The sequence below is a fragment of the Schistocerca americana genome, chromosome 1 (assembly GCF_021461395.2).
Source record: "Schistocerca americana isolate TAMUIC-IGC-003095 chromosome 1, iqSchAmer2.1, whole genome shotgun sequence".
NCBI classification, from domain to species: Eukaryota; Metazoa; Arthropoda; class Insecta; order Orthoptera; family Acrididae; genus Schistocerca; species Schistocerca americana.
The window spans coordinates 359,082,249-359,094,718 of NC_060119.1; positions in this window are offsets into that span (position 1 = coordinate 359,082,249).

A 12,470-nucleotide genomic window follows, 5' to 3' on the forward strand; every position below is an offset into this window, starting at 1 on the left:
CGCATATTATGCTGAAAAGTGGTGAACTTCGAATTAACAGCTAATAAAACGTGTACTCAATATGTATGTACTCTAGCTGTCCTTTCCAAAACATTCAGTGATTATACCATGCGATATAAGACATACTGTCAAAACGAACTGCAACAAATACTTAAATAACTACTAACAGTAAATATAAAAACTTCATCATTATCCTCATCTGCAAGGAAAAACTTCATTATTCATATTACCATAACTTCATTACTATCATCACCTGCAAAGAAAAACCTCATTATTCATATTAGCATATTCTTCATATAACTATTCATCATCATTCATTATCATCTGCAAAAAAGACACTTCATTATTCATATTACCATTTACTTCACACAACTATTCATAGTATAGAGTTTCTTATTTCTAGCATATTTCATCACTAAAACTAAGATGTGTAGTTCTGTCTGACAGCCTGCATCAATCGCCTCGTATTCTGAAAGAAAAAATTAGTTAAGACTGCTATCATACGATGTGTATAGTATATTCTTGTTAATGCTTGTTAATTCTGATCCATTTACTCTTCATGACGAGGTATTGCATTTTATTTCGTTCATTCCGAAGGTGAAATTCCCATTTCGTAGTAATCCACTGTGGTTTGTTTAAGTTATTTCTTTTATACGTTATTGCTTTCTGAAAATGATGAAAAAGGATTAATATCTTGCATTTAAATCATATACCCATTAAATAAAAACTGGTTTCTAATGATATAATTAAGCATACAGCATAGCATGACAGAAAACGTATTATGTCAAAAACATAGACAGTTTTCAAGTGCAAAATATGTACACAGAGTATGATAATATAGTAGCAAAAAAATGTAAAATAGTGACGATGTTGAGATATCATAAGGCAAAATGTCAAAGTCAACTGGTGTTTGTTATATCTTAAAGATTTCGTAGTGCATACAAACAAAACAGGAAAACAATCATACATACACGAAAAATGGAAAATGTGCACGGTCTGATATATAACGACAAGAAAAGCGACCTGCTAACCTTATCTTGCCGGGCACTTGCCAAGAAAAAATTTGATAATCATCAATAAGTAGTCACATACATAGAATTGCATTAGCGGTCATAAAATATGTAAGTTTATCTGGAAAAATGTGCACAGTCTGATGTGTAACGACAAGAAAAGCGACCTGCTAACCTTACCTTGCCGGGCACTTGCCAAGAAAAAATACGATAATCATCAGTAAGTAGTCACATAGATAGAATTACATAATTGGTCATAAAAATATCAGGAAAAGGCATTACAGTGTGATAAATCGTAAAGTATGTTCATTCAATACAGGGTTTAATATTGGAGACATGGTGATTGCCTTTACTTTTTCTGGTTCTCAGAGTTTCGATGTGTACTACATTGGGGTGAGGAATGCTGTGAATTCTGTATGGACCTGCGTATAGAAGGTCAAATTTACTGCCTCTACTCTTCCCTCTGTTGGATAAATAATGTGTGCGTCCTAATATCTTCTGTCCAATGTGAAAGTCACGGCGTGTACAAACCTGTTTTTGCTGTCTTCTCCGGCGCTCTGCGGCAGGTTTGATGTTGTTCAGCACAATGTCAATTATTTCATGGTGTCGTAGTCGACGAGATGTAGGAAAGGATACTAATTCTTTAATTTTGTTAGGTGGTTCAACATTTTTCAGTATAACAGTCGGAGATAACATAGTAGATTCATTTGGTGTGGAGTTAATTACATCCTGGAATGACAGTATGTGTGTATCCCAATCAATATGTTTTTTATAGCAGTATATTCTACATAGTTTACCAATTTCTTTCATTTGTCGTCCACAAGGGTTCGAAGAAGCGTGATACGTGGATATATAGATCGGAGAAATGTTTCTTGCTCGTAACATACGTGTCCATATAGCAGATCGAAACTGTGGTCCATTGTCGGAAATTACTTTCAATACATGTCCTACATGAAATAGAAAATGTTTTACAAATGCTTTCGAAATAGATTTAGCAGTAGCTTTGCGTAGCGGAGTGAAGGTAACAAATTTTGAAGTGAGTTCAACAGCGACAAAGATGTAGCAAAAACCTCTATTAGATCTGGGAATCGGACCAAAAATGTCTACAGCGGCCATGTGTCTTAATTTAACAGGTGCAATGGGATGTAACGGAGGAATATGTGAAGTCGTGTCTGACTTAGCTTTCTGGCAGATTTTACATGACGCTAAAACTCGTCGAATATGTTTCTCCATGTTGGCAAAATAACAGTTCTGTTTCAGTATAAGAAAACATTTTCTGGCTCCGTAATGTGCGTAACTTAAATGAGTATACCAAATTAATTTGTTAACCAGTTCGTCAGGAATGCATAGTAACCAGTTGTTGCTGTCAGGGTGAGAAAGGCGAAACTGAATGTTATTGCGTACAGTGTAATGGTTTCTGATGGTAACATTATTCCTATCTTGCCAAAGGTGTTTAATTTCTTTCCATACGTTGTCTTTGCTCTGCTCTTGTGCTATGTCTCGTAATGATGCCTAAATAAAATTTTCGAATGCAACTTGTTGAATATACATGACGCTAAAATTTGCTTCGCAGAAGTTGGTTGCGATGTCTTGCTGATTGTTGCTGAGAGAACGGGATAGTGCGTCTGCTACAACATTTTGTGTACCGGGAATTTGAACAATTGTAAAATTAAATTCCTGTAAATAAAGTTTCCATCTGCTTAACCTGTCATGCGTAAATTTTGCCGAAAGTAAAAACTGGATAGCTCTATGATCTGTGTAAACGGTCGTATGTCTCCCGTAAAAAAAATGCCGAAATCTCGTAAATGCCCATACATAATGTTTCAAGTTCTGTAACAGAATAATTGCGTTCAGCAGGTGACAGAATGCGACTTGCAAAGGTGATGCTTTTAATTACTGTATTACCGTCTTCTTCAGTTTCCTGAAAAATGTGTAAGCCTAAAGCGGTGTTAGAACTGTCGGTGGCAATGGAAAAATTTCTAGTAAGAGCTGGATGTGATAAAAGTGGTGCATTCAACAAAGCTTGTTTCAGATTGACAAATTCAGACTGCGCTTGGCTATCCCAGAACCAAATAGTGTTTTTACCCGTCAATTGACATAATCTAGGAGTGTCTAAAGCAGAGTAATGAATAATTTTACGAAAAAAGTTAATTAAATCCAAAAAGCTGCGTAGTTGTTTCTTCGTCGTAGGTACAGTAATGTCACGTAAAGCTTGAAGTTTTTCCGTGTCAGGCGCAATGCCTTCTGCTGAAATTACATGTCCAAGAAATTTTATGGAAGTTGTGCCAAAGTGCGATTTGCTAAGATTAACTGTGAGTCCTTGTGCACGAAAGGTTTGTAACAGTTGTTCAAGATCAAATTGTGTTCAGACCAGTTAGCTTCTGCAATAAGAATGTCGTCTACATACGTTGTGATTCTGTCTTTAAGTTCTGTCGGGAGTATAGTATTCAAACCGCGAATAAATGCTGCTGAAGAAATAGTTAAACCGAACGGTAATTTACAAAATTGATAACAGTCACCAAAACAGAGAAAAGCTGTGTACTTTCTGCAGTTCGGATGGAGCTGAATTTGCCAAAATCCCGATTTCAAATCTAATGTGGAATAAATAGCAGTACCATGAAATTTCTGTAGAAGTTCTTCTAGTGTCTGTGGGAGATCTGTTTCATTAATAATAATGTCATTGATGTGACGCGAATCAAGTAGGAGGCGAAGTGAACCATCCTTTTTCTTAACAATATGGAGCGGGTTTATGTACGGACTAACTGCCGGTTCAATAATTCCTTGGTCAAGCATAGCTTGCAATTCTTTCTTAACTTGATCTCTGTGAATGTATGGAATAGGATAATATTTGGCTTTAAATGTATCGTGCTGTTTAACTAGAAATTCATACATAAAACCGGACATAGTACCAGGGATGTTGTCAAAAACTGGAGCTTCCTGTAAAGGATTTTGCGTAGCTCTGAACGTTCGTCGTCTGTATTTGCACTGCTCTGTTTAACTTTATCAGAAATCATTTGCATAACGTCATAGTCGGCTTCGTCTGTAGTATTATAGTTGTGTACGTACGTATCTGTGAACAATGTGGAATGACAGTCTATGTTACGTGATGCAGAAATGCCCTCTGTACGATTAATTGTTTGTTCTTCTACAGATAAAGAGTGCTGAAATTCTAATGCCAGTTGTACATTTTCATCCTTTAACATTAAAAAGGAATTTTGAAAGTCAATAATTGCGTCGTGTTGTACCAGAAAATTCGTACCTAAAATAACGTCTGTTGTCAATAAGGGAACAATCCAAAAATTTGAGTGAAACGTGTGACCTGCAATACAAAATGATAAGTGTGTCTTTAATTTTACATCTACTCCTTTACCAGATACTGCTCCTTTTACTTTAATTTTGCCTATTGGTAGCGTAGGATAGGTATTCTCTTTGTTACACTCGTTGAAAGTTTCCTCATTTATAACTGACATAGGTGATCCAGAACCGATTACTGCTGAAAATTTGGATGATCCAATCTTTACTTCAATGAGAGGGTGTGAAATGGTTTTTTGAATAACTGGTTTTTCCTGCAAAAGAGTGTCTCGGATGTCGCCAAAAGTAATAACATTTTCGTGAACAAGATTCTGTGTGTCAAAAGTATTGCTTGCGTTGCTGGAAGATGCAACCTGTACTGTATCTAGTCAAATTCTATCTGACGTGCTATTATTTGCGGGAGGATGCTGTGGCATTTCTACTATTTATACTGTTCTGTTATTTTGTCCTGACGTATTACGTTCGGGATGATATCTACTATCTGGTTCATTCATGATAATCTGATATTGCGGATGATTCTGTTGCTGGTAAGACCGACTGTTATTAAACGTACGCTGAAAATTGTGCTCATTACTTTTACGTGTGTCATGATAGTCATTTCTATACGGCGCATTGCGATATGAGTTGAAATGGTGTGTTTTCTGTATGTAGTGATTTCCTTGTTGCTGTGCGTTACTATTTGGCGGAGCCGACGCTATACGTGTAGGCGGCGAAACATTAAAGCTTGGTTGACCTTGCAGACTACATTGTTGGTTAGGTATGCTAACCGGTTGGTTTTGTTGCTGTTGTTGGGAAAAATCTCTATTGTTACCAAAATGTGGTTCCTGTTGCTGATAATTTTGACGACACTGATAATTAAAATTTTGGCTGTCATTAAAATTACGCTGGTAGTTCTTGTCATTTCTGGAGTGTCTAATGAAACTGTCACTTTCGGTAAAACTTGTCATATCAGGTTTTCTTTACTCATTTCTAATCCTAGATAGATCGATAGTTGAAGAGCTGTTTTGATAGATATAAAGAATAGTAAAAGAGAAGGCAGCAGCGCAGAAAACTAAAGAGGAAATAGCACTACTACGGCTCGAGGCCCTGTGCACGCTACGGCACATATTCATTGAAGTGTAATGAATCCCCCGAGGTCTATTACGCGCTGCAAATAAATTTTAGTTTCTGCGTTACAGGCAATGCCGGTGAAAATTCAAAAACAAATTGTTGTATCCAGTCCAATGCTAGTTTCTGCATTACAAGCCAAGCTGCTGAAAGTACAAAAATAAATTGTCGTATCCAGTCAAAAGGGTGAATCTGTGTTCTGTCATTCTTAAATAACTTTAATTTTCTCACTGATAGAAAGTACGTGTAATCAAAATTATCGTCTCTGTATGTCTGAACAGGTTCAGGACTGTATGACAATCTGTTTGTCTGTGACTGTTCGCAATCTAAGTCACGTACTCTCTGTAAATTACCTAAATTATACTGGCCGTGTGAGTCTGACAAATGTTCGGAAAGTGGCATATGCTGTGATGTGTTAAAGGCTGAAATATTTTTCATCTCCGTCACTTCTTGCTGTAAAGATGACAATTTTCTACGTAATGTATTATTGGACGAACCTATCTCACTGATCGTCTGCTGTAAATTTTGGAATTCGGGTGTTTGATTAAACGAAGCTGGTGAAGTATCGTCTGATTTGGTGTCATTATTACTTTCGATAACGTCAATACGACTGGCCAATTCATCATATTTTTCAGTCAGTACTTTTACGTGATCGTCGTTTTTAGTGTCACAAACATTAATTTGTTTCTGTATTTTACGTGTGGTTTTGTTCAACTTTTTAACGTCTGCGTTGATGGCATCGGGATCCTATATTAGTTCCAACTTTTCAAGTCTGTTGGTCATTGTCTGAAAGTCTAATGTGTGTGTGTGTCTTGGCATCGGGATCCTATATTAGTTCCAACTTTTCAAGTCTGTTGGTCATTGTCTGAAAGTCTAATGTGTGTGTGTCTGTTTTTGTTTTAAGATCGAAGATTTCATCATGCAATTCGGTGTTCAACTGTTTGATTTCGTCCGATACTATAGCAATATTGTTGTCTACGTATGTTTTTGCATTCGTAAACAATTTACGCTTATCTTCCTGTCTCTGTGCAGTAATTGTTTCCATAACTTGTTGCTTTACTTTATTCTGTTCCTGTATAAATTTACTGTAACGCGTTTCATTGTTTTGTAGGTGGTGATTAAAACGTTCGTCAATTTGGCTGTTCTGTTGGTCATATTTCGCGTCTACTTTCGCATCCAGCGTGTGTGAAAGTTCTGCTGACATTAATTTAAACTCGTCGCGTAACTGTGTTGCGTTTTCAGAGCATTGTTTAGCGACTGCACTAATCTCATCTCTAAGTAATTTAGTTGTGGCTGCATGTGTATTACTTAATTCTTGTGCCACAGATATAATTGTGCTGTTCCTAGCACAAGCCTTAATTTCCTCACGTAATTGTTCTTTAGTATCATGACATTGCGCGGCAACGGATGTAATCTGTTCACTAAGTTGTTTGAAATTGTTATCTTGCTTATCATTCGACTGTTTGAGTTTTTTATTAAGGTTGTCTTGTTTTTCATTAAAATTGTTGTATTTTTCATTCAATTGTTTAAGATTTTCATTAAGTTGTTTGAAGTTGTTGTCTTGTCTTTCATTCTGTTGTAGCAATACTGTCATAATTTGATCCAAGCCAAAATTAGCGACTCTATTTTCTATGCTGTGTAATGGTGTACGTGCATTTGTCACGTTTTGTGTAATCATTTGGTCATTTTCTGATTCTTGAAAAGGTTCGCCAATTGGATGTGCACTGTTAGTCACTACCTCGGAATCAAATAAATCTGACGTACTTTGAGTACATTGTTCACCTTCGTGAGAAAAATTTATCTGTTCACAAATCAAATTTTGCAAACCGTGTGTGTCAAACTGGGCAACGTTCATTGTATCAGAACGTGCCGTGTCATCAATTGTTACATTTACTGTGGACATAATTGAATTTGTTTGTTCATCATTAGGATCAAAATCATTATTAGTGATCAGCAGGCACTGATTATCTGTAATTAGACGATTATCACTCTTATACTGAGTGTCGCAAGTATTATCTGTCAAATTATTCGAGTCGGCTATTTCACTCATTGCACATCGCGATGTACTGTTAATAGTTTTTCGCGGCGTTTTTCACAAATAAAATTAAGTACAAAATGAAACAAAGACGAAGCAAAAATGGAACAAACACAATTACAACAAGGAGCAATAAATTGCCGATGATCTGTGAAAGAAAGAGTGACAAATTAGTAAATGCGTTGCGCCAGATGCAATCTACATTTAAGTAAATAAGAGCAGATGTATGACTGCTTCTCAGACATTCACAAAGAAATACGATCCTGGCAGGGTCACCAAGTGTAACTTCCCCACAATAATTTAAATTAAATAATATAAATAAATATCCTCATTCAATGTAACCTCCCCACAAAATTCTTTCCTATTTGTAACCTCCCTACAAAATTCTTTTCACATTAACCTCCACACTAAATTCGTTTACATTTAATCTACCCACAACATTCTTTCTGATTTAATCTAAGCTCAAAACTCATTCACATTTAGCGTAACCTCAAAACAGAAAAATTCCTAAATCGCTCAACAGTAAAATTATAATTATGTCGTTCACATTCAGTATAATGTCCCAATAAAAAAATAGATTCAGTAACCTGATAATAAAACAATGTAACTAACCTCTCAATTAAATTGTCACTCACTTATGACTTTTCAATAATTCACTGTGAATTTAATCTGGTAAATTTTGGACGACAGCAGTGCTGCATCATGGCCCTGAAAGATCATTCTGAATAAAAAAAGGAAAAATTCTTACCTCAATGAAGTCGCCGGATATATCTGCTCTTACAATAAATTTTTCCGGCATAGCTCTGTGCAATGCTGGCCGACCTATCTGTCGTTTATGAAAGGAAGCAAATGATTTTTCTATTGCAATACTCGGGATGATCATGGATGGGAGAAATTAGTAAATTCTTTAAATTGAAATGAATGATTGTTAAAAGTTACTTTTTATGAGGAAGATTATTATTACGAGAGTTTTAAAACATTTACATGCGACTTGAGATAACATTACTACATATGCGCGAAGCTGCTTTTTGCCTTACACAACAATACTCAGGCTCCGGCATCGCTGCACCGCGACCGGGCCAGCCAACACGATACACCACACCAGACCAGAGCAGACTCCAGACTCGCAACAACTTACTGCTACAGCTACACAGTTCCTACTGCAGTCAACACTGCTCTCTGGTCAGAGACCTTGCATATCGCAGGCAGCGCATGAGCAATACATCGAAATTACATCTGCTCGGACCTCTTACAACACTTCAAGCATTACTGATGTTCCCGGCACCATCTAGTTCATCAACCGTACACATAGTTGGTCTCAAAACGTAGTCGCTATGATTTTACTCGCAGCACCTGTTTGTATGACCTCCTTCGGCTTTTCTGAATTTGCTTAACACCCTACCATACATTGCTATTTTGATTCTGGAGTGTTTTAAGAAACATTACTTGCCGTACACCCTTGTGCACTGAGTAGTCGAAGCATGACCATTGATCTTATTCACACGAATCCATTTTAGCTCGGTGGAACACAGACGGAAAACAAGAATGGTCTGAAGAAGTTTGTACACTCGCGCACGGAGGAATTTTGCAACCTATTGCACATGCGCAATCTAAAATTTGCAGGAAATACTATTTTATCGCCGAAGATTGTTTACTTTAGAGAAGTAACGTGTACGTAAGCAAATGCAGTGACAGATGAGGAAAAGACTGCTTCTTTGCTACAGTGAAACACCGAACTGTGAGCTGGTATACTGACTTGGTAAGCAAGGAGGATCTAGAACTCTTCGAATACAAATTCTCTCATGCTTTTAGGAGGAAGATTTCCAAAGAAATGTAATAAAGGCGGTGGGGGAGAGAGACGACCTCGCAGACGCCTAGTTATGGTTAGGGTGTTTTCTCAGCAGAAATGACAAAAAAGTAGCTAGTCCCAGCGGGGTGTGAATTTTCACGGTGTGCCAGTGGGGGCCGTCGAGAGATGGGAGCGACGGAGGCTACATTGCCAGTCTGGCGCAAATGACGCTGAAATTACTACACGGAGAAGGACGGCACCGGCTCTCACGGCAAGGTTACGCCTTAAACCCACATGACCGAAAGAAAGAGAAGAAAACGATACCCACCGAAGATCTGAGCACAAGAACTGAACGAGTAGAAGAAGTAGAAATTCGTTATACTTATTCATGCCACACAGAAATTTAAAAGGCCGTAACCTGCATCGTGAAAGAAGCGGATTATTAATACAGCATGAAGAGATTAGGTCAGTTATTGCTATGCATGCTAAAACAATCTAAAAGAAAAACCAACAGAACAAAAAAAAGAAGAAGCATAGAGGAACGACAAGTTGTAAAAAAGTACGAAATGTGCGGGAAGTGGGTAATTTCATCGATACTATAGAAAATTACGTATAAGGGAATCAAAAATTTGTTTGTAAATTGCAGTTCGTCTCATGTCTGACACTCTGTATGGATTATTAGGTAGAAAACTTAATGTATTTTCATGAAGGCTCTGTTTTGTTATTTTTTGCCAGTAATTAACGATCAACATTTCCCAGTTACATTACTTTTGCCATTGTGTAGTTGTAGTCTATGAATTTTAATAACGGATTTTATAACTTAACTGAAGACTGAGTCTTACACAGTTTGTGCCTTTGTGTAAAAGTGTGAGAGTGTAAATAAGGTAGAATGGAACAGAGAGTTTCAGATTTATATTTCTTACCCAGTCGGCTCAAAAAGTTTCGAGTCCGGATTAATAAAAACCAGAGAAACGTTAAGATGGTGGTTTTAATGCTTAGTGTGTTCTACATAGACTATCCCCGTTTGAGTACAATGCACGCAAATTTCTCACAACTATGTGTAACTGTCCGAACAGTTCGTCTTTGGGATACTGTTCAACTCGCGCATCGCATTCGCACCTTCTTCGGCCTTGGCGAACCACACTTTTTTGTGGTAAGTTCGTGCTGATAACACCAAGTCTCGCCACCAGCGATGAATTTTGCTAGAAAAAGAAATAAAAATGTCCGCGTTTTTTTATCTCAGTCAAATCGTGGTGGGAGTCTACGCGTCATTGTTTTTATTCGAGAGTAAAGGTGTGATGGTCGAACTTTGCACACACTTTTCTGTTCTTCAAAAGATTCTGGGGGATGTCTCGAACACATGGTTTAAAGGTGTTCAGTTCGTTGACGGTGACATGCCATGGCCGCACGTTCACTGCTTAACACTGCCTGCTCACAACTGATTGGTCGAATGCACATCTGTTGTTTGTAGTTGTTAGTTCAATTTGCTACCGTAGTTACTATGCTGACGTCGCTCATACACCCAGATAAAACCTGTCTCTGAAAATATTGGGTGAAGGATATCCGGGGTTCGCCGAGGAATTCTTGCAGGCCCTCTGCTGTTCTTAATCTACACAGAAGAGTATAAACAGTCTGAAAAGCTTGTAAGGACATTGCAGGGTAGGTTGTGCTGAGAAATAATCGTCAAGAAAAAAAAATTGAGACCTTGCGCCGTTTCCGAGTTACTTAACATTGAAGTTAGCCAGTCGCGCCATTGCACACGCACATTCAAGGGGCCCGCTAGAGACGGTGTAGCGAAACATGTTCTTCATTTGGTTTCCCAAAACAGAACAAGGGAGCGATACATATATTGGACATGGGACGACAGTAAGGGTCGAACCCGAGCCAAAGGCCGAGCAGTCTCGTGCGCTGTCGTCTACGCTATGAGAAGAGCTGACTCTAATTATATCTAATTATATCTGACGGGCCACTTCAATTTGCGTACAATGCGGTCTGATTGGCTAACTTCAGTGCTACTTAACTCGGAAACGGCGCAACGTATCGAATCTTTTCTTAACAGTTATTTCTCAGCACAATCTATCGTGCAACACCCTTACAGGCTTTAAAGACTGGTCCCGACGACCGTGTACAAACGATTTAGGAGTCAATCTCAGCAGCCCTATTCGTTTGTTTGCAGGTGACGCCGTCATTTACTGTCCAGTAAAGTGATCAAAAGATCAAAACCAATAACAAAATTATTTGCACGATATATCTGTATGGTGCGGAAAATGCGAATTGGCCGCAAACAATTAAAAGTACGAGGATATTCACACTAAAATAATCCATTAAATTTCAGTTACATGATAAATTAGAAAAAACTTCGTAGGTGTGGATTCAACTAAGTGCATTGTGTTTGCCGGCTGGAGTGGGCGAGCGGTTCTAGACTCTACAGTCTGGAACCGCAAGACCTCTACAGTCGCAGGTTCGAATCCTGCCTCGGGCATGGATGGGTGTGATATCCTTAGCTTAGTTAGGTTAAAGTAGTTCTAAGTTCTAGGGGACTGATGACCTCAGAAGTCAAGTCCCATAGTGCTCAGAGCCATTCGAACCACTTTTTTGTATTGTGTTGTTGTGGTCTTCAGTCCAGAGACTGGTTTGATGCAGCTCTCCATGCTACTCTATTCAGTGTACGCTTCTTCATCTCCCAGTACCTACTGCAACCTACATCCTTCTGAATCTGTTTAGTGTATTCATCTCTTGGTCTCCATCTACGATTTTTACTCTCCACGCTGCCCTCCAATACTAAATTGTTGATCCCTTGATGCCTCAGAACATGCCCTACCAACCTATCCCTTCTTCTAGTCAAGTTGTGCCACCAATTTCTCCTCTCTCCAACTCTATTCAATATCTCCTCGTTAGTTATGTGATCTTCAGCATTCTTCTGTAGCGCTACATTTCTAAAGCTTCTATTCTCTTCTTGTCCAAACTATTTATCGTCCACGTTTAACTTCCATACATGGCTACACTCCATACAAATACTTTCAGAAACGACTTCCTGACATCTAAATCTATATTAGATGTTAACAAATTTCTTTTCTTCAGAAACGCTTTCCTTGCCATTGCCAGTCTACATTTTATATCCTCCCTACTTCGACCATCATCAGTTATTTTGCTCCCCAAATAGTAAAACTAAGTACATAGGGATTACAGTTACGAACAACTTTAATTGGAACAATCA